The 20,253-nt window shown below is 44.7% G+C and overlaps 1 protein-coding gene and 1 pseudogene across 2 annotated transcripts in view; one reads left to right on the top strand and one right to left on the bottom strand.

The window, feature by feature from the left end:
• Positions 1–3,788, top strand: part of LOC148508118 (uncharacterized) — a 91,203-nt pseudogene extending 87,415 nt beyond the window's left edge. Inside the window, exon 8 of the transcript XR_015869630.1 lies at positions 2,723–3,788. The product of XR_015869630.1 is annotated as an uncharacterized LOC148508118 (transcript). The remainder of the gene's footprint in view (positions 1–2,722) is intronic.
• The window catches only part of LOC148508117 (uncharacterized), a 144,745-nt gene that overhangs the window by 113,155 nt on the left and 11,337 nt on the right, over positions 1–20,253 (bottom strand). The window lies entirely within an intron of this gene.

Here is a 20,253-nt window from a genome sequence, read left to right as displayed (position 1 = left end):
TTACTCTGTGCTTGATGGTACCAATTATCGTTTTACCTTACCACTTTCTTGTGGCCTGCATGGAGTATGTCTTCTGCTGTTAATACGCAGTAGCTTACACATTGTATGGAAAACATTTCTGTCTTTGACACTCTGACTCTCGAGCTTCCATACCTGCAGACAAACTCTTGCGTTAGTTTCTTAGATGAAAACGTTGCAGTTTTTGCAGTGGCTGATGATGCTTCTACGTAATTTGAATTTACATCTACACACACCAATATATGCTGCAGATTCTTGCATTATGGAAACGGGATACAATCAGTTTGTATTATCTTGAATGATCCCTTCTTATCAGTTTACAGATAACATCCTATCCCAAGTGAGTTATGTTCTACTGGTCATCCTTGTCCAGTGGACTCCTGGCCATATCCTTTTGACTTCCAAATAGCTTTTTCTTATAGGGAACACATTCTTTGCATCTCGACTTGTCTTTGTTCATTAAGATTTTTAAAAAGAATAACATCAAATAGTGATAACATTTGACTTAACAATTTTGTAAATCGCCATAAAGATCAAAAGTCATGTTCTACACCAAATGCGGATCTTGAGTTTCTGTCAATGTTTTAATTTGGCAAAAAGAGTTCTCCAGAATCTATTTGTGACCACTCCCATCTGTATAGAATATCAAATTTATTTTTTTTGAATGTCATATATCTGGTCTAGCAGTCAATATGTTTCAAACAGTCCTGTATCTGTACAAACTTTGAATTTCCCCCTCTCTCCACCCTCTGGACAGCATTAGGCTTATATGGTAAAAATGTGGCTGGATTAAATTTTTGCAACTTTTTCTGGTTAAAGTTTGCAGGTGCTTTAAGGGCTAGCTCCCATCTGGTAATCCTGTGACACATGTTTGAGAATTAAAATGAACAGATAAAACATGGGATGTATACAAAGTGCATGACCCAAAACTATGTCATCATCCTATCCTAAGAGAAGAGCAGATACTGCCAATGCTATCAAACATGTGTGTTTAGTTGCAGCCTAATATGCTGCAGGACTACTAGCATCTCCATGTTTTTGTGTGAGAACACCTGCAGTACATAGTAGGGAATGCCTAATGCTATAGACTTTCAGATCTGCCTTAAGACCGACAAAGGCTTGTATAATCTGTGTGTTGAACTACTAGTTTTTAACATGAAACACACTGAGGGCCTGATTCAGAGCCGGACGCTCTGACAGATTGACCACCCACAGCTATAGTGAGTGGCCAGGAAGATGGTTGCGATGGTTAGGACCATCACAACCATCGAGCTTGCGACGAGACCCTTGTGGTAGGGTCTCGTTGCCGCAAGCCCTAGAGTGCTTTCGGCTCTACCAGAGCCGAAAGCACTCCCACTGACATCACTTGTGATGTCAGTGGGGCCGGCCCCAGTAGGTAGGCGTTCCCATGGCCCGCCCATGCCCCCGGCCCGCCTACCAAAGGGGGCGTGCTGTCACTCAACATCGACAGCACGCCCCCTTTGGTACGAGACCCAGAGCGACGGCTTGCCCGTCGCTATCCGGGTCTCACGCATGCGCACGACGGAGCCGGCTCCGTCGTGCGCATGCGCACTGGGCCACCATCGACCCGCTTGCGAGCGCATAGCGCTCGCGAGCGGGTCTGAATCAGGCCCTGAGTTCAGCCTCTAGTCTTAAAGGATACCTTATTTTAACTAAACCACAACTGGGGCTACACTAGACTTTAGTACAATGTCTTGCCCATTTTTAGTCAAGACAAAAAAAACTGAATTAAGCAGATTTGACTGCTCCTGTATCATATCTACAAAGAAAGGATTAGTTAATGGCTGCAATGTTATGTTTACTATCTGGTTAGGTATTTCTGCTAAGTGGTTCTTTCATTGGTAATAGATTAAAGAATAGTAAGTGTAGGGCGTACAGAAGCGCCCAATAGGATAATAAGAAGCCGCCAAATTCACAGATTCTATATAAACAGAACCAGAAGGTGCTACAGCTCAAATATATATATTTTCCTTCATATCTTTCCATAGGGTAGAGAATCCAGAGTATAAATCTAGTACATAATACACAGAAAACATACAGTGTATTACAGTTTTTAGGGCTAGTGTAATCACGCAGATGTTATATGAATTCTATTAATGATTATTATATTTTCAGGGTTTGTTCACACCATTTTGTAACCTTATATATAGATATTTCAGTGCATGGAAATATGGGAATTAAATACACAAGTATAGTGCAGTCTAAAATTTCAGTTACAAATTGTACCTTTAATCTTCTTAAATGTATCAATTTGAAGGGTTTTTGTTTTTATTTTTTAAATTAACCTTATTTCATTAAAACATTCATATTACCATTAATTCATTATATTCCCAACAGGTGGCTGTAACAGAAGAAATATATCACAGGAACATCTAATTATATCTCCAGATTCTGAAATAACAGATAACATCAGACAAGATTCTCCAGTAGAAACCCCTATAGCCTCAATAATACATCCAGTTCTTTACAGTACAGATATGTCATCTGATCCTTCTGATGTGTCATGTTCTCCTGGTAACACAGATATTGGTACATCAATTACAGCTCTTAGAGTTGATAATATATTACCCAATAATATAGATGCCACATGTTCTACAAATAGAACAGAGGGTATTGCCCATCAGCCAGCTAATATACATGTGAAGCCATTTTCATGTTCTCAGTGTGGGAAAAGTTTTAGAAGTAAATCACATCTTGTTCAACATGAGAGAAGTCACACAGGTGAGAAATCATTTCCATGTTCTGAGTGTGGGAAATGTTTTAGTACCAAATCCGTTCTTATTTTACATCAAACAGTTCACACAGGTTTGAAGCCCTTTTCATGCTCTGAGTGTGAGCAATGTTTTGCACGGAAATCATATCTTGTCACACATCAGAGAACTCACACGGGCGAGAAACCATTTCCATGCTCTGAGTGTGGGAAATGTTTTACACAGAAAACAGCTCTTGTCACACATCATAGAACTCACACATGTGAGAAACCATTTCCATGCTCTCAGTGTGGGAAAAGTTTTAGAAATAAATCACATCTTGTTCAACATGAGAAAAGTCACACAGGTGAGAAACCATTTCCATGTTCTGAGTGTGGGAAATGTTTTAGAAATAAATCACATCTTGTTCAACATGAGAAAAGTCACACAGGTGAGAAACCATTTCCATGTTCTGAGTGTGGGAAATGTTTTAGTACCAAATCAGTTCTTATTTCACATCAAACAGTTCACACAGGTGAGAAGCCATTTTCATGCTCTGCGTGTGGGAAAGGCTTTAGAGACAAATCAAATCTTATTAGACATCAGAGAAGCCACACAGGTGAGAAACCATTTTCATGTTCTGAGTGTGGTAAATGTTTTAGTACCAAATCTGTTCTTATTTTACATCAAACAGTTCACACAGGTTTTAAGCCATTTTCATGCTCTGAATGTAAGAAATGTTTTGCATACAAATCAGATCTGGTTATACATAAGAGACATCACACAGATGAGAAGCCATTTTCATGCTCTGAGTGTGAGCAATGTTTTGCACGGAAATCATACCTTGTCACACATCAGAGATGTCACACAGGTGAGAAACCATTTCCATGCTCTTAGTGTGGGAAATGTTTCAGAGATAAATCACAACTTGTTAGACATGAGAGAAGTCACACAGGTGAGAAACCATTTCTATGTTCTGAGTGTTGGAAATGTTTTGCATGGAAATCAGATCTTGTTACACATCAGAGAAGTCACACAAGGGAGAAATAATTTCCATGACCTGAGTGTAGGAAATGTTTTGCACATAAATATTCCCCTGTTACACATCAGAGATGTCACACAGGTGAGAAACCATTATAATGCTCTGATTAAGAGAAATTACATAAGTCAGATCTTGTGGAATATTATTTACACACATTTAAACCGGAAACTGTTTTGAGAGGGATATTTTGTTATCTATAGATCAAATCTCATGCCCAATGCTTTTCCTGAGATGGGCTCTTCATTCACTTCTTTCATTTATTTTTGTTATATAAAGGGCAGAGCTGACATGGTTTGTGTTACTGTTCAAATTGTATTTTTTTGTTCTTTTTTCTGTTACTATCCCACAAGATAATATCCACTAAATGTCACGTTACAGTGTGTATGGTCAATTATATCACCCAAAATGGCAAAAGAGTGCAGGAGAACATGGACAGTGCTCAAGGGACAGGGTAAATTCATAGTGATGTGTAATGGTGATAGTAAGACTGTGCTCCCTGCTGTGTATTTCTCTCCTGAGCACAGAGGACGATGCTATGATATGTTCTAATAGTGAAATAAATGCAGCGTAATATATTCAGGTGTTATTCTTCTACCTGTTGTATCGCTTTATGTTTGTTACATTAATGGGCTGTCATCACTCAGAGATATGTGGGATATCTTCTTGTTATAGAACTGTCCCTAGTATCTATGATAGCGCTAGTAAGGGGATGTGTGTGACATTACTGGCGGGGGGGTGTGACATCACTGGCGGGGTTGTGATGTAATAACAGGCATGGCTGGTGCCAAGACGAAACAGTGGAGATCAGCATCACTGAGATTACTTATTGCTCCTACAGAGGGATACACCTTTGTGTCACATACAATGGTTTCTGTTTTCACAATCCATGTAATACATTGTGTGACAAAAAACAGCACAACCGGGCGCTTAGAGTGAAAAACAAGTAAAAACAATAGATGTATGAAATATATCTCACAGCTGCTACCCAATATTAGCCTCTAATTAAGCCAATGAGTCATATAGAAATGGAAAAAGGTGAATCAACATATGGTTCACCTCTAGGGAGCGCTAGATGTGGACTACAAAATCAGGTATATTCAATATCACAACTTATTAAGATCAATTAAGATACATATAAACAATTGAATAAATTGTCTCACACAATACATTACATTTGTGACATGTAATAAACATAATAGTAAATCACTTCATATGAATGTCAGTTCAGGGTGATATTGTATCCAGAAAGGGGGTTAGAAACCTCAGAATCAGTATACCAATGCTGGCATAAATGAAGTCATAATAGCTCATCCTGAGAATGAAGATAATAAATAAATGTTCCACTCCAGTGGTAGTAATTAGTACGAGCCACAGTCTATGCTGATGCAGCAATCAGTAGCAGCAAATAGGAAAGATGATGTTTATGCAGACAATAGTTCCCGGTATAATTACCCAGCTCACTCTTGATTTAAAAGATGTTTAAAAGAGAAGTGCCGGTCCGGAAATAGCGTGGGTCCCGCCCGTGGGATGTTACCTTTATGAGCGTGTGTCTTTCCAACCAGACCAGTAATGTTCAGTGCAGCCCTTTTGAGGAAACTGTCACATCTGACAGAGAAACGTGTCAAGGGAATACTGATACTTTGAATCCAGTCCATGCTACTACCTTATTGATTGCTACACCTCCTGCTTTGAAGTCGAGCCACTGCAGCAGACAGTGAGACCTTTCCAGCTTTTAACCAAGAGCTTTCTTCAGCGCGCAGTGAGACTGCACGCTATTTCCGGACCGGCACTTTCTCTTTTAAACATTTTTAAATCAAGAGTGAGCTGGGTAATTATACCGGGAACTATTGTCTGCATAAACATCATCTTTCCTATTTGCTGCTACTGATTGCTGCATCAGCATAGACTGTGGCTCGTACTAATTACTACCACTGGAGTGGAACATTTATTTATTATCTTCATTCTCAGGAGGAGCTATTATGACTTCATTTATGCCAGCATTGGTATACTGATTCTGAGGTTTCTAACCCCCTATCTGGATACAATATCACTCTGAGCTGACATTCAAATGAAGTGATTTACTATTATGTTTTATTATATGTCACAAATGTAATGTATTGTGTGAGACATTTTATTTAGCCTCATAATTGCTTTTATATGTATCTTAATTGATCTTAATAAATTGTGATATTGAATATACCTGATTTTGTAATCCACATCTAGCGCTCCCTAGAGGTGAACCATATGTTGATTCACCTTTATCCATTTCTAATACATTGTGTGTGCAGTCTGTGTAATGTGTAAGAGATCCTCCCAGTTCAGTCTTAAACTGGGTAACCACTGTGCCGACAGCGGCCGATCAGGTAAGCTGTACACATTTACTGATCAGCCACTAGACATATCATCCTGATATCACAACTGGGAGGACATTTGAATTTTCCTACCCAGCTGTGACATCAGTCTGTACAGCAAGTGTACGGGCGGTCGTCAGACGCGCCGATATATCTGCAGATATATATCGCCCACCTGCAGTGCTGCACAGCCGACGCGATATGTCTATGAACGACCTCATTCACAGACATCGAGGGTACACACACGCCAATGCATTTGCAATATATATCGGCTGTTCAATTGAATGCCTGATATATCGCCCAGTGTGTGCACAGCTTTATTAGGGTGGAGAAAAAGTGATGGTAAAGCCTGAACCCCAGCTTATTCAGATCAGTGCTTCCTCCTGGTAATAGGTCAGTCACTGGCCAATCATTGCCGGCTTCCTCCTGTCACTGCCTGACGACTTCTGGTGACAGAAAGTTGGGGATGTATAATGAGAGTGGTCTGATAAGTGCACAGGTAAGAGCTGTGATAGAGAAGGTCCTCCATCCCCCACTGTCACCATTGTGCAGCTCTTACAGACTAGAGGAAGTAACCTTGTAACAGTTCAGTCACTGACCTCTTACTGCTGGCTTCCTCCTGTCACTGCCTGAGGACTTCTGGTGACAGAAAGTCAGGGGCTGTATAATGAGGGTGATCTGATAAGTGTACAGGTAAGAGATGTGATAGAGAAGGTCCTCCATCCCCCACTGTCACCATTGTGCAGCTCTTACAGAGGAAGTAACCTGGTAACAGGTCAGTCACTGACCACTCACTGCCAGCCTCCTGTCACTACCTGAGGACTTCTGGTGACAAAATGTAGGAGGATGTATAATGAGGGTAGTCTGATAAGTGCACAGGTAAGAGCAGTGATAGAGAAGGTCCTCCATCCCCTGCTCTCACAGGCTTCTATATGGAATTTGCTACAATCCTATGACAGACCTGAGTGCAGCGGAGGAAAGGGAAAACCCGTTCGCTGGAGAGCATGTCATAGACATGTTCATGCTGGAGCTATCCCCTGAGATCAGAGACTGGGCAGCTGATTGTGAGCCTGAAACCTCAGAGGCTGCTGCTCAGTTTGGTGATAACTTTGTAGCCAATTGACCAAGATGGAGAAGCCATAACCTGCCAGAGGCTGTAGGGGAATGATTGTCCCAAAAACCGGGTGTAATAAATATGTGTCAAAAGTCTAGCACCTCCACAATGGGAAGTCAGATGAGGTCCTACAACTGTCATCCCATCAGTGTGTCCTAATTTGATAGATGCATCTCAGCCATAAAGGTGCTACTGTACTAAGACCAGAGGCACCTTTGCTGGTGTCTGCTTAGTCCCAGTTGTGCTAGCCTGTCATTGGGCTTATAAGTGCTCAGGGATACTGAGGGAGATATCTACTCCAATGGGACTGAATATTATAATGAAGCCGCCAAGTGCACTGTATTGGAGTTATCCTTGACTCCACCCTCCTTCAAACCACACATATCTGGCCTCCCTGATTCCCACCTCATCACTCCAATTTGTCCTCAATGTGGCTACTCTGTTCATCTTCCTCTCCAAATGTTCTACATCTGCCTCCCCTCTCCTACCCTACACTGGCTCCAAGGTTCTTACACTCACTTACAAAGCCCTCACCCAATCCTCCCCCATTTACATCTCAGACCTCATCTCCCTTCACTCTCCTGCCCAACCAATTCGCTCAACAAATTCACTCCACTTTTGTCAACTGATTACTCCTGCCTCCAAGATTTTGCCTGTGCTGCTCCCTACCTCTGGAGCTATCTCCCTCTCAGACTCTCCACCTCTACAAATCTTCAAATGGGATCTCAAGACCAACTTCTTCATCACATCCTTCCAACTCTCATCCTAACCTACTGCTCCATGCTCTTTCCTCATGGTCTACTACATCTGTGTCTGACCCTCCCCATTAGAATGTAAATTTTTACGAGCAGGGCCCTCTTATGCTTCTCCTTCCCTTACTAAGACTATCTACTTCTAACTCCCCACAAGGACACCTAACACTTGTTTGCTGACGCCTTGCTGCCATTTAAGTGTTATGATCGCTAATGCAGCAATGTATATAAACCATGTCCTTGTCCTGCATTGTTTTTTTACTGTTAATATCTGTTTTCTTGTGTGCTGATTTGTTCTTGTACTGTGTAAGGTGCTGTAGAACCCTTGTTGTGCCATATAATATAAAGGATAATCATAATAATGTAATCATGAGAAGATGTAAAAGTACCCTAGAAATATGAGAGGACACAAGCCGTCCATTTATCCCGAATGATCCTGTGACACAGGGATCCGTGATCTTTTCTAACACTCAGGGGTATATGTACTAAAGTGCAGGTTTTTAGAAGTGGAGATGTTGCCCATAGCAACCAATCAGGTTCTAGCTATTATCTTCTAGAAGGTAGATAAATGTTCAGTACCATCTGATTGGTTGCTATGGGCAACACTGCCACTTCTAAAAACCCACAATCTAGTAAATATCAAAAATAATTATTACACAGCCCTATAGTGGTGAATAACATCACAAACAATCATAATCAATAAAAATTATTTATTTAAATAAACTGCACATTGCATAAAACCAAAAACAAACTGTCAGTCACACAGGCAGCAGAGTTATAATTAGCATCCCTTTCAAGAACTGGGAATTAAATTGCCTGATAGCAGCCTAATAGCATACCTCCCAACATTTGATGAGCCCAAGGAGGGGCAGGCCGCACACCCGAAAAGGGCATGGCTTGCACAAAAAGGGGCGTAATCTGGAAAAAGGGGCAGAGCTTCGTGGCTTCCCCCATTTTCGTCACTTTGGGGGCATGCCCAGCACTCTCCGAGATGCTGGGCAGCCCCCGGCAGTCCGTATACATGAGAACAGATGCTGTGCGCATGTGTATGGCTTCAGTTCTCCTCCTGCACACCCGCTGCTCTAGCAGAGCAGCTGTTTGTGCTCTCCCCAACTTCCCCCCCACCATGGGACACTGCAGCCCGCGGGTTGGACAGCGGGACAGTCCCAGAAAAACAGGACTGTCCTGCTGGATGTGGGACAGTTGGGAGGTATGCTAATAGCAATCACATAGCATTCTCATATAGAAGATGCTAGGTAACCTTTTGCAAAAAAATAGATATATGTCCAAGGATTCCAAGGATAGTTTATGATGGTCTGTATTCAAACCTGTTTATGTGGATTAAGGGATAAATTTACTAAAATGAGTTTTTAGAAATTGAGATTAGATGGTCTGTATTCAAACCTGTTTATGTGGATTAATGGATAAATTTACTAAGACGAGATGTTAGCCCCTCCTCCTGAAATGTTAGCCCCCACAGTTACAGGGAATGTTGTAATAAATAAGCAGTCTATATACAAGCTATAGTATGAGGACCAAAGGAGTCGGCTTGCAACCTGCCATATGAACTCCGATATAGTCACTCACTGCTAACTTCCAGGCACTGTAGTGAATTATATGGGGTTGGCGGAGCTGGCTTGTGACCTGCCGTTTAAAGATCTTGTACGATCAATCACCCCTGTCCTTTGAGTGCAGGTCCTCTATTAGTGGAGATGGAGTTACGCTCAGCAATATATTTGCAAACAGATAACTGGTGTCACAAAATTTCCATACTCCCTGATATTGGGATGGGATTTTCCCTTACTAAAAGAGATGTTGGCCAACTGGGCCAATGAAGAGCCACCAGTAACTGTCAGCGCGATCCGTCCACAGACCTCAGTCTCTCCAAGCGTATTCAAGGCCAAAAGGTAAAGACTAACCTTTCTGGGGAATGAACAACTGTTCCACCTTTTTGCCTTGTACATAGGCTACACGATACAACAAATCATTCTTGCATCCTCGAAGTTATAGAAATGGTAGGTCAAAATCAGGATGTGTTTTATTCCACTCCAGGCAGAACCCAAATCATAAAACATGACATTGTCACACCACCTGGGTTATTGTAAATTAAAGGCCTTATCGCATCCCTGAAGCCAGATAGGAAGCCCTAAAGTGAAAGGCAGCAGAAATGCTCCGATTGGGAGTAAGAGTCCTATAGTGAGTAGAACAATCCGCTTGTATTAGTGCCTAAACCCTCAAGGGCTTTGAGGAACTGCAACAATTTTAGAAAATTGAATAAGGTTTCTAAATTTATCCCATGCCATGAGTCGACAAACTAGTTGAGAATTTGGCCTAAAGCCAATACCTGTCTACCTTAGAATGAACTAAAAGTTATTTGCAAATTCCCTTAACAGAGCTAGCTAAGGCTAAAACAGCATTTTCAATGTCAGAAGGAATATTCAAATGGGTGCTAACTTTTGTATTACATGGGGCCCCTGCGAAATTTCAAAGAGCGGATTAGTTGTTTTACTGCCAATCCCTAGAAATGTGCCCTTGGTATGATGGAGGCTAGGTACCTTGGGTATGTAGTTGGCCATGGGCAGGTAAAGCCTCAGATGAATAAAGTGGAGGCTGTATCTTCATGGCCCAAACCAGAGAGGAAAACAGCTGAAAACCTTTTCGGCATTAGTGGGCTACTATCGTAAATTTATTTGTGACTTTGCGACCAGAGCAGCCCCACTAACTGACTGAGGGAAACAAAAGTCCAGATAAGATAGTCTGGGTGGATGCTGCTGAAGAAGCCTGGAAAGATTTGAAAGGAGCCTTGGTTTCCACTCCTGTGCTACAGACTTTAAAATAAAGTTGATCCTTTAGGTTGATGCCTCTGAAACAGGGTTGGAGAACAGTATTGTCCCAGGAGGTAGAAGGGAGAGGAGAGACCAATTCTGTACCTGAGCCTGTTGCCACGAGAAAAGATGTTTGTGACAGTGGAATAGGAGTGTTTCACAATTAAGTGGGCCATCGAGTCCCTGCGATACTACCTGTTGGGCAGAGAATTCCTGCTGGTAACAGATCATACACCTCTTCAATGGATACACACCAACAAAGAAGTAAATGCTAGGGTGACTCATTGGTTTCTGGCATTACAGCCATTTCAGTTTATAATACAACATAGGTCTGGAAAACTGCAAGGTAATACTGATGCCCTGTCTTGAAAGTACACTCCTCAGATTCTCCCAGAGAGGCCCATGGTGAAGCTAGGGGAGGGGGAGAGTAGGAAAAGGAGAGGAGGTTCACAAGTACAGGCCCAAAGCAGGATGGGCGAATAGGTAAGTTTGCTTGGAAATTTATCAGCTTCACCAAGGGGGTTGAAGCTTAGGGGGAGGGTATGTGGCAGGGAGGCCACTGCCACAAGACAGAGGCAATACTTGTCATTTAATTATCTGGGTGTAGGCTGGTTGTCAAGTCCAGTCCAGGGTTTTGCAGTGTGCTGTGATTCCCAACCAAGCAATCAGCACCACTTGTGAGCTGGGCTTAAGGCTTTGCTGGAAGCAGAGAACAGTGCTCCTGATGCTGTATAAGCTGGCCAGGCGATAGGCCATGGGTGGTGGTAGCATTAGGGTGCCAGGCCATGGAAGGTCCACAGATGTTGTGTATGCTGCTTCTTGTGTAGTTTGAGACCTACAGTAATACTTGATGTTGACTGTGAAGTGACTGCTTAATTGCAGTGAATAAATGGTATGCTCTTTTATCATACTACTGGATGTGTTTCTTCCCGTCGTGTGACACCAAGCCATTGGGGGGCAGGGAACTAAGAAACAGACCTTCAGAAGGCAGGGAGGACCACAAACCTCTCAGACTGTATGTGTGACATAAAAGCAGCTAAGCTGCAGGTTAAGGAAGCCAGTGTCTATACCTGCAGGAGGCAGAGAGGACCAAAAGTAAAACTTGGTGTGAAAGCCAAGCCAGTTCCTCTGACAGACCAGCAGAGAAGCAGGCAGAGACTTTGTGAAGCAGACTAGCTGCCCAAGGTTAGCCAAGGGCAAGTAAGTGACGTAGTGCCCTGCATGGGGGCTAGGCTGTCTGTTGTTTTCCATTTGATTTGCTGACAGTAAAGCACCATTTTTAGTCATTTTAAACTACAAAGCTGCATATGGACTCCTTATTATGCACCTACTCACTCTCTCTATATATATGGCAGCAAATGTGCATTCAAATGTGTATTCATAACAAGAAAATCAGTGGTCAATGTTTCAAGACCCTGAGGTCTTTTCATCAGGACGTGTACATTGTACACATCCTAATGAAAAGATCTCAGGGTCTTGGAACGTTGACCACTGATGTGATTGTTTCAATACACATTTACTTCTAACATCAAGGAGTGCTGCCTGTTTTTTCCTCGCTTCGTGCTGTAAAGCACCGACTACAGGATTACATACTCTGCATTACCACGGAGGAAGGCACCCTTAACTTCGACTTATCATTCCTGAGCGCCAGACCACATACAGCATATATATATATATATATATAAATATTGTGAAAGGATCACTGGTAAAGTGGTCTGTGGCAGGTACATTTGTCCCAGATTCCTGTCTTTTGTGTTTTAAACCCCCAGGAGAAAGTCTGCAGTGTAGCAGGCTTGAGTTTCGGCTTTTTGAAAAGCCGGTTTGGGACCTGGGGGTTGTGGGTGAGAGGAGAGGGAGGGCTCCACCCACGGCCACCCCAGGTTTTGGTTCTCGCAGCCTGGTAACAGGCTTGATTGGGTTCCCACCTGAGAGTGACCAATATAAGCCTAGTGTGTTGAGGGCTGATTGTCTCACCTGGGAGAGCAGGCAGGGAGTTTGCTCAGACACTTGAAAAACCTATTTGTGAGTACTGTGCTGTGCTTTGTTGCTGGCGAGGGCATTAGGCCCTGCCAGGTTCGGGTAGTGAGGGAACTACCTGTGAAGTTAGTGCCACGACAGGGCTAGGATTTATATTTATGTTTTCTTTATATTTCTGTCATTGTACAATAAAGACTGGCGCCGAACAGCTTGTACTTGCATCCAGACTGGTGTGCTGCTTCCCTGCTGCTGTGTGTGTGTGTAAGGAAGGAGTCCTCTACCCAGGAGAGGGACCCCCTAACCTAACTGTGTCACAATATGGTGGAGAATGCGGGCACCCACACACACTGAAGTTGCAGCGAGAGGAAAACTTTCCGTTTAAAAATTAAAGGGACAGACACCCAATTTGTGAGTGTGGAAATAACAGTGTGTCCTTGGAGTCCCATAGAGGAGGCGTCAGCCAATGCTCAGAGAGGCAAGATTCAGCTTCCAACCTACACCCCAGGACAAAATGGAGGACATTATTAAGGCCTTGCTTCAAGCTACAGCAGCTCAGCAGGAGACAAACAAACTTCAGCAGGAATCTACCAGAGCTCAGCAGGAATCCACCAGGGTGCAACTGTTGGCCTTGGAGACAGCCCAGAGGAAACAACAGGTCACCATCGAGGACACCCGCCAGGCCTTAGTGGAAAACAGCCAGGCCATAAGAGAGGTGGTACAGCACCTGGTCGCCCGGCCCAGAGATGTTAATACTGGTCCTCCCACCACCACTCACTCCGTACGAGCCAGTCACTTCCTCCAAAAGATGACTTCGGGCGATGATGTGGAGGCCTATCTCGCCGCATTTGAAAGAACGGCCGAGAGGGAGAGTTGGCCCAAGGAGCAGTGGGCAAGTCTGGTGGCACCTTTTTTGTCTGGGGAGCCACAAAAAGCATATTTCGACTTATGCCTGGCTGATGCCAAGGACTATAAAAAACTAAAACAGGAGATCCTAACTTGCTTGGGAGTCACCACCTTTGTTCGTGCCCAACGGGTCCACCGCTGGGAGTTCCATAAGGACAAGCCTCCACGTTCACAGATGTATGACCTCGTCCATCTGTCCTCAAAATGGCTACAGCCCAAGACGCTGACGGGACCACAGATCGTGGAAAGGGTCGTGATGGACCGGTACCTGTGATCATTACATGTGACTCTGCGCAAGTGGGTGAGCCATGCAGACCCTAAGTCCGCGGACCAGTTGGTCGAGCTGGTGGAGAGGTACGTGGCGGCTGAGCTGATGAGTATGCCCCACCGAGCCCCGATGGTGCACCGGCGAACTCCCAGGGACACTGGTAAGACTGTTCCAGGGGAGAAGGGTGCTGGGCGGTGGAATGTACCTAAGACTGAGGGTGTAGAACCTGGAGACAGGCCTGCCAGGCTGGGAAGGTTCTTGCCCCGTAAAAGACTAGACATTAATATGACTCAGTGTTTCCGATGTGGTGGCTTCGGCCATATTGCCGCTAATTGTGCACTTACAACTGAACCTATGCAATGTGATACTGCTCATGTCTACCGCAGGGGGTCTTTCTTTGCACAGATAGCCTGTATGGCTGACCGGCAGGCTGAGACTGATAAGCACATGTGTGTACTCACTGTAGATGGCAACCGAGTAGAGGCACTGTTAGACTCTGGTAGCTTGGTGACACTTATAAAAGCTGAGCTGGTGAACCCCTTGAGGCATACAGGGAAAACTGTTGGTGTGACCTGCATACATGGGGATACTCGATATTATGTTACGGCCAAGGTGAACATCGAGACACCATGTGGCTCTGCTATAGTTTCTGTGGGTTTGGTGCATGGTCTGGTGTATGATGCAATATTGGGGAGAGACTTTGCTCACTTCTGGAAGTTGTGGGAAAGCCGTTTTGTTCCAGAGGTGAACAACCCCGATCCATTTGAGAAGGTTGTCGATGTAGTGGAGGGAGTTTCTTCTGAGTCAGAGTTATTCCCTTTTTCTACTATGGTTGGCGAACTAGAGAATGCGGAATGTGACGGTGGCCCGCCAACTGATGTGCCTCCCATTGAGGTGGGAAGTGTTGTTGGGCCAGGTGATCATCTGCCTGATTTAGAGGTCAGAAGAGAGGTCTTTGCCGTGGAGCAGTTGAATGACCCTACTTTGGTAAAAGCCAGGGAGAATGTAAAAGTAGTTGATGGTAAACCCGTAGACCCTGATAGTCCTTTGTCCTATCCCCACATGGCAAAGTGTCAGGATTTGTTATATCAGGTGACTAAGAAGGGGGAAGATGTTGTGGAACAACTAATAGTTCCCAAAGCCTACAGAAGAACAGTGTTGGATCTGGCCCATGGTCATATAACGGCAGGCCATCTAGGGGTAGAGAAAACCACTGAGCGAATAATGCAGAGGTTTTTCTGGCCCGGGCTTCATAAAGAGGTATCTGACTTTTGCGCATCCTGCCCTGAGTGTCAGTATCATGCTCCCAGGCCACATTTTAAGGGTCCACTAGTTACATTGCCTATCATAGAGGTGCCGTTTGAAAGAATAGCGATGGATTTGGTTGGACCCTTAATGAAGTCTGCCAGGGGACACCACCAGTATATTCTGGTCATAATGGATTATGCTACCAGGTACCCGGAAGCGATCCCGTTGCGCAATACGTCAACCAAGACCATTGCCAGAGAGCTAGTTCATGTCTTTAGCAGGCTGGGTATACCTAAGGAGATACTAACTGACCAGGGTACACCGTTTATGTCCAAAGTCATGAAAGAGTTATGCCGCCTGTTCAAAATCGAACAGTTAAGAACTTCGGTTTATCACCCCCAAACCGATGGGCTGGTCGAGAGGTTTAACAAGACGTTAAAACACATGCTTAGGAAAGTGGTCGACAAGGATGGTAGGGATTGGGACTACTTATTGCCATATTTATTGTTGGCCATAAGAGAAGTTCCCCAGTCCTCCACCGGGTTTTCACCCTTCGACTTGTTGTATGGGAGACACCCAAGGGGGTTACTAGACATTGCCATGGGAGGGGCAGTCTAGTCCTTACAAAACGGTGATTGAGTATGTTTCTCAAATGCAGGAGAGAATTGCTGCGGTAGTGCCGATAGTGAGAGAGCACCTGGAACAGGCTCAACAGGCACAGCAGAGGGTACACAACTGCAATGCTCGGTTACGCAGCTTTGCTCCTGGGGACAGAGTGTTAGTATTGGTTCCCACTGTGGAAAATAAACTTTTGGCTAAATGGCAAGGGCCCTTTGAAATCTTAGAAAGAGTGGGGCAGGTCAATTACAAAGTTTACCAGCCGGGGAAAAGAAAGCCGGAACAGATATACCATATAAATCTGTTAAAGCCCTGGAAAGATAGAACGGTACTGTCGGCCGTCCGAGACCCTCCAGTAAGTCCAGGGCCCTTAGTTCCCGAAGTGACAGTGGCAAAAACCCTGTCGGTAATTCAACAACAAGAGGTCAAGGAGTTTCTGATTAGAAATAGGGTGCTGTTCTCTGACGTACCTGGGAAAACCTTGTTCATTAAACATGACATCATCACTGACCCAGGGGTTAAAGTTAATCTAAAGCCCTATAAGTTACCAGAAGCACAAAGAGAATCGGTGTCGAAAGAAATTAAAAATATGCTAGAGTTAGGGGTTATTGAAGAATCACATAGTGAATGGTCAAGTCCCATTGTGTTGATTCCAAAGCCCGACGGGAGTGTGCGTTTCTGCAATGACTTCCGAAAGTTGAACAGTGTTTCAAAATTCGATGCCTACCCGATGCCAAGAGTGGATGAACTGATTGAGAGACTAGGGACGGCAAGGTATTTAACCACTCTTGACCTAACCAAAGGGTATTGACAAGTACCGTTAACCAAGAGCGCCAAACAAAAGACAGCTTTTTCAGTGCCAGAGGGCTTGTTTCAATACAAGATGTTGCCCTTCGGGCTACATGGGGCACCTGCTACCTTCCAAAGAATGATGGACAGGATTCTAAGGCCCCATAGACGGTATGCGGCTGCTTATCTGGATGACGTGGTCGTTCATAGTCCTGATTGGCAGTCTCACTTACACAGGGTACAAGCAGTGTTGGACTCCATCTATAAGGCAGGTTTGACAGCCAACCCAAAAAAGTGTTGTTTAGGCATGGAGGAAGTAAAATATCTGGGATACACCATTGGCAGAGGCCTGATAAAGCCTCAGCTCAATAAAGTTGATGCCATACAAAACTGGCCACGGCCTCTGAATAAGAAGCAGGTGAGAGCCTTCTTGGGAATTACGGGGTAGTACAGGAGGTTTATACCCAACTTTGCCACCATGGCAGTCCCACTGACTGACCTGACCAAAGGCAAACAAAAAGTCATGGTAGAATGGAGTCCTGAGGCAGAGAAAGCTTTTCAGGAGTTGAAAGTAGCATTGTGTTCCCAACCAGTCCTGATGACTCCTAATTTTGAAAGGGAATTCATAGTACAAACCGATGCATCAGAAGTAGGTATAGGAGCGGTCCTGTCCCAGAACAAGGAGGGTGAGGAACACCCTATTTTCTATCTTAGCAGAAAGTTGAATGTACATGAGAGAAACTATGCCACAGTGGAGAAGGAGGCGTTGGCCATAAAGTGGGCGTTAGAGGCTCTCAGGTACTACTTGGTCGGAAGAAAGTTCAAATTGATCACTGACCATGCCCCTCTGAAGTGGATGTCTGAAAATAAGGACAGTAATGCGAGAATTACAAGATGGTTCTTGGCGTTACAAACTTTTAAATTTTCAGTGGCACACAGGCCAGGAAGCCAGCTGGCCAATGCTGACGCGTTGTCACGCGTTCATTGTTTGGGGGCTTCAGTTGTTCCGCCCCACAGGTCGAAACAAAGGGGGGGATATGTGATAGGATCACTGGTAAAGTGGTCTGTGGCAGGTACATTTGTCCCAGATTCCTGTCTTTTGTGTTTTAAACCCCCAGGAGAAAGTCTGCAGTGTAGCAGGCTTGAGTTTCGGCTTTTTGAAAAGCCGGTTTGGGACCTGGGGGTTGTGGGTGAGAGGAGAGGGAGGGCTCCACCCACGGCCACCCCAGGTTTTGGTTCTCGCAGCCTGGTAACAGGCTTGATTGGGTTCCCACCTGAGAGTGGCCAATAGAAGCCTAGTGTGTTGAGGGCTGATTGTCTCACCTGGGAGAGCAGGCAGGGAGTTTGTTCAGAGACACTTGAAAAACCTATTTGTGAGTACTGTGCTGTGCTTTGTTGCTGGCGAGGGCATTAGGCCCTGCCAGGTTCGGGTAGTGAGGGAACTACCTGTGAAGTTAGTGCCCCGACAGGGCTAGGATTTATATTTATGTTTTCTTTATATTTCTGTCATTGTACAATAAAGACTGGCGCCGACCAGCTTGTACTTGCATCCAGACTGGTGTGCTGCTTCCCTGCTGCTGTGTGTGTGTGTAAGGAAGGAGTCCTCTACCCAGGAGAGGGACCCCCTAACCTAACTGTGTCACAATATATATATAGAAAGCGAAGAAAGGTGGCACTCAACAGACTTAATAATAAAAGGTGATGTCCTTTATTCCAACGTTTCGGGGTAACCCCCGTCTTCAGGGACAGGACATTGCCTGTCCCTGAAGACCGGGGGTTACACCAAAACGTCGTTGGAATAAAGGACATCACCTTTTATTATTAAGTCTGTTGAGTGCCACCTTTCTTCGCTTTCTGCATATGGGGCTTGTTCCCTTAGGAAGGCACCGCAGCAAGATACATTTGAGTTTGTCCATGGAGTGCCGGGTTAATTCGGGTGTGTGTATATATATATATATATATATATATATATATATACACACACACACACACACACTATATGGACAAAAGTATTCAGACACCTGACCATTACACCAACATAGACTGTAATGACATTGTATTGAAATACATTTTGTATTTTGCAGCTATAGCAGCTTCCACTATTCTTGGAACATTTTTCCACAAAATTTTGGAGTGTTTCTCTGGGAATTTGTGCCCATTTATTCTGTAGAGCATCTATGAGGTCAGACACTGATGTTGGACAAGAAGGCCTGGCTTGCTATCTCAGTTCCAGTTCCTCCCAAAGGTGCACAATGGGGTTTAGTTCAGGGCTCTGTGCCGGCCAGTCAAGTTCTTCCACACCGAACTCATCAAACCATGGCCCTCATTCAGAGCCGCTCGCAAATAGCGAGCACTCGCTCTGAATGAGGGTGGCCACTTTTTTTTAAAAGCCGGCCTCCTGGCCACTCGCTAAGCTGTGGGTGACCACCCACAGCTTTAGCGAGCGGCCAGGTGATGGTCGCGACCATCGGGGCTTGCGACGAGACCCTTGCAGTAGGGTCTCGTCTGCCGCAAGCCCCCAGTGAGCTTCCTGCTTTTATAGAGCAGGAAGTTCACTACTTACTTCACGTGTGATGTCAGTAGGGCCGCCCACAAATGGCAGGCTTTCCTTTTAGGAACGCCTCCGTTTGGCCAGCCAACCCCCCTCCCTGCCTACAAAACGGGGCGAGCTGTCGATCAACATCGACAGCCGCACCGTTTGTAGCGAGCCCCGGAGCGAGTGAATTTCTCACTCACTCTGGGGCTTGCGCACTGCCCAACAATCGACCCGCTTGCATGCACACTGCCCAACAATCGACCCGCTTGCGATCGCATAGCGCTTGCGAGCGGATCTGAATGAGGGCCCATGTCTTTATAGTCCTTGCTTTTTTCACTGGGGCACAGTCATGCTGGAATAGAAAAGGGCCATCCGCAAACTGGTGTAACAAAGTTAGAAGCATAGCATTATTCAAAATGTCCTGGTATGCTGAAGCATTAAGATGGCCCTTCACTAAAAATAAGGAGCCTAGCTCAAACCCTGAAAAATAGCCCCATACCATTATCGCTCCTCCAAACTGCAATCAGGTAGGTAACGTTTTTCCAGCATCCGCCAAACCCAGACTCGCCCATCTCACTGCCAAACAGAGATTCATCACTCCGCAGAACATGTTTCCACTGCTCCAGTCCAGTGTCAGTGTGCTTTACGCCACTCCATCCGACACTTGGCATTGGACTTGGGGATGTGATACTTGCATGCAGCTGCTCAGCCATGGAAACCCATTTCATTTAGTTCCCACCGAACAGGTTTTTGTGCTTACATTGAAGACAGTGGAAGTTTGGAACTCTTCAACTATGAATCAGCAGAGCGTTGGCGACTTTTACGCACCATGCGCCTTAGCAGTCGTTGACCCCGCTCTGTGATTTTACGTTGTTTTCTGCTTCATGGCTGAGTTGCTGTTGTTCCTAAACGTTTCCACTTTCTAATAATAGCTTATAATTGACCGTGGAATATCCAGCAGGGATGAAACGTCTTATTGCAAAGGTGGCATCCTATCACAGTACCACACTTTCTATCACAGTACCACGCTTCCTATAGTACCACACATTCTATCACAGTACCACGCTTCCTGTCACAGTACCACGCTTCCTATCAAGTACC

This window comes from Taudactylus pleione, unplaced genomic scaffold (assembly GCF_031769625.1).
Source record: "Taudactylus pleione unplaced genomic scaffold, aTauple2 ptg000377l, whole genome shotgun sequence".
NCBI lineage: Eukaryota > Metazoa > Chordata > Amphibia > Anura > Myobatrachidae > Taudactylus > Taudactylus pleione.
Note: the sequence above shows the minus strand (reverse complement) of the source record. Positions and strands in the feature narration are given on the sequence as shown.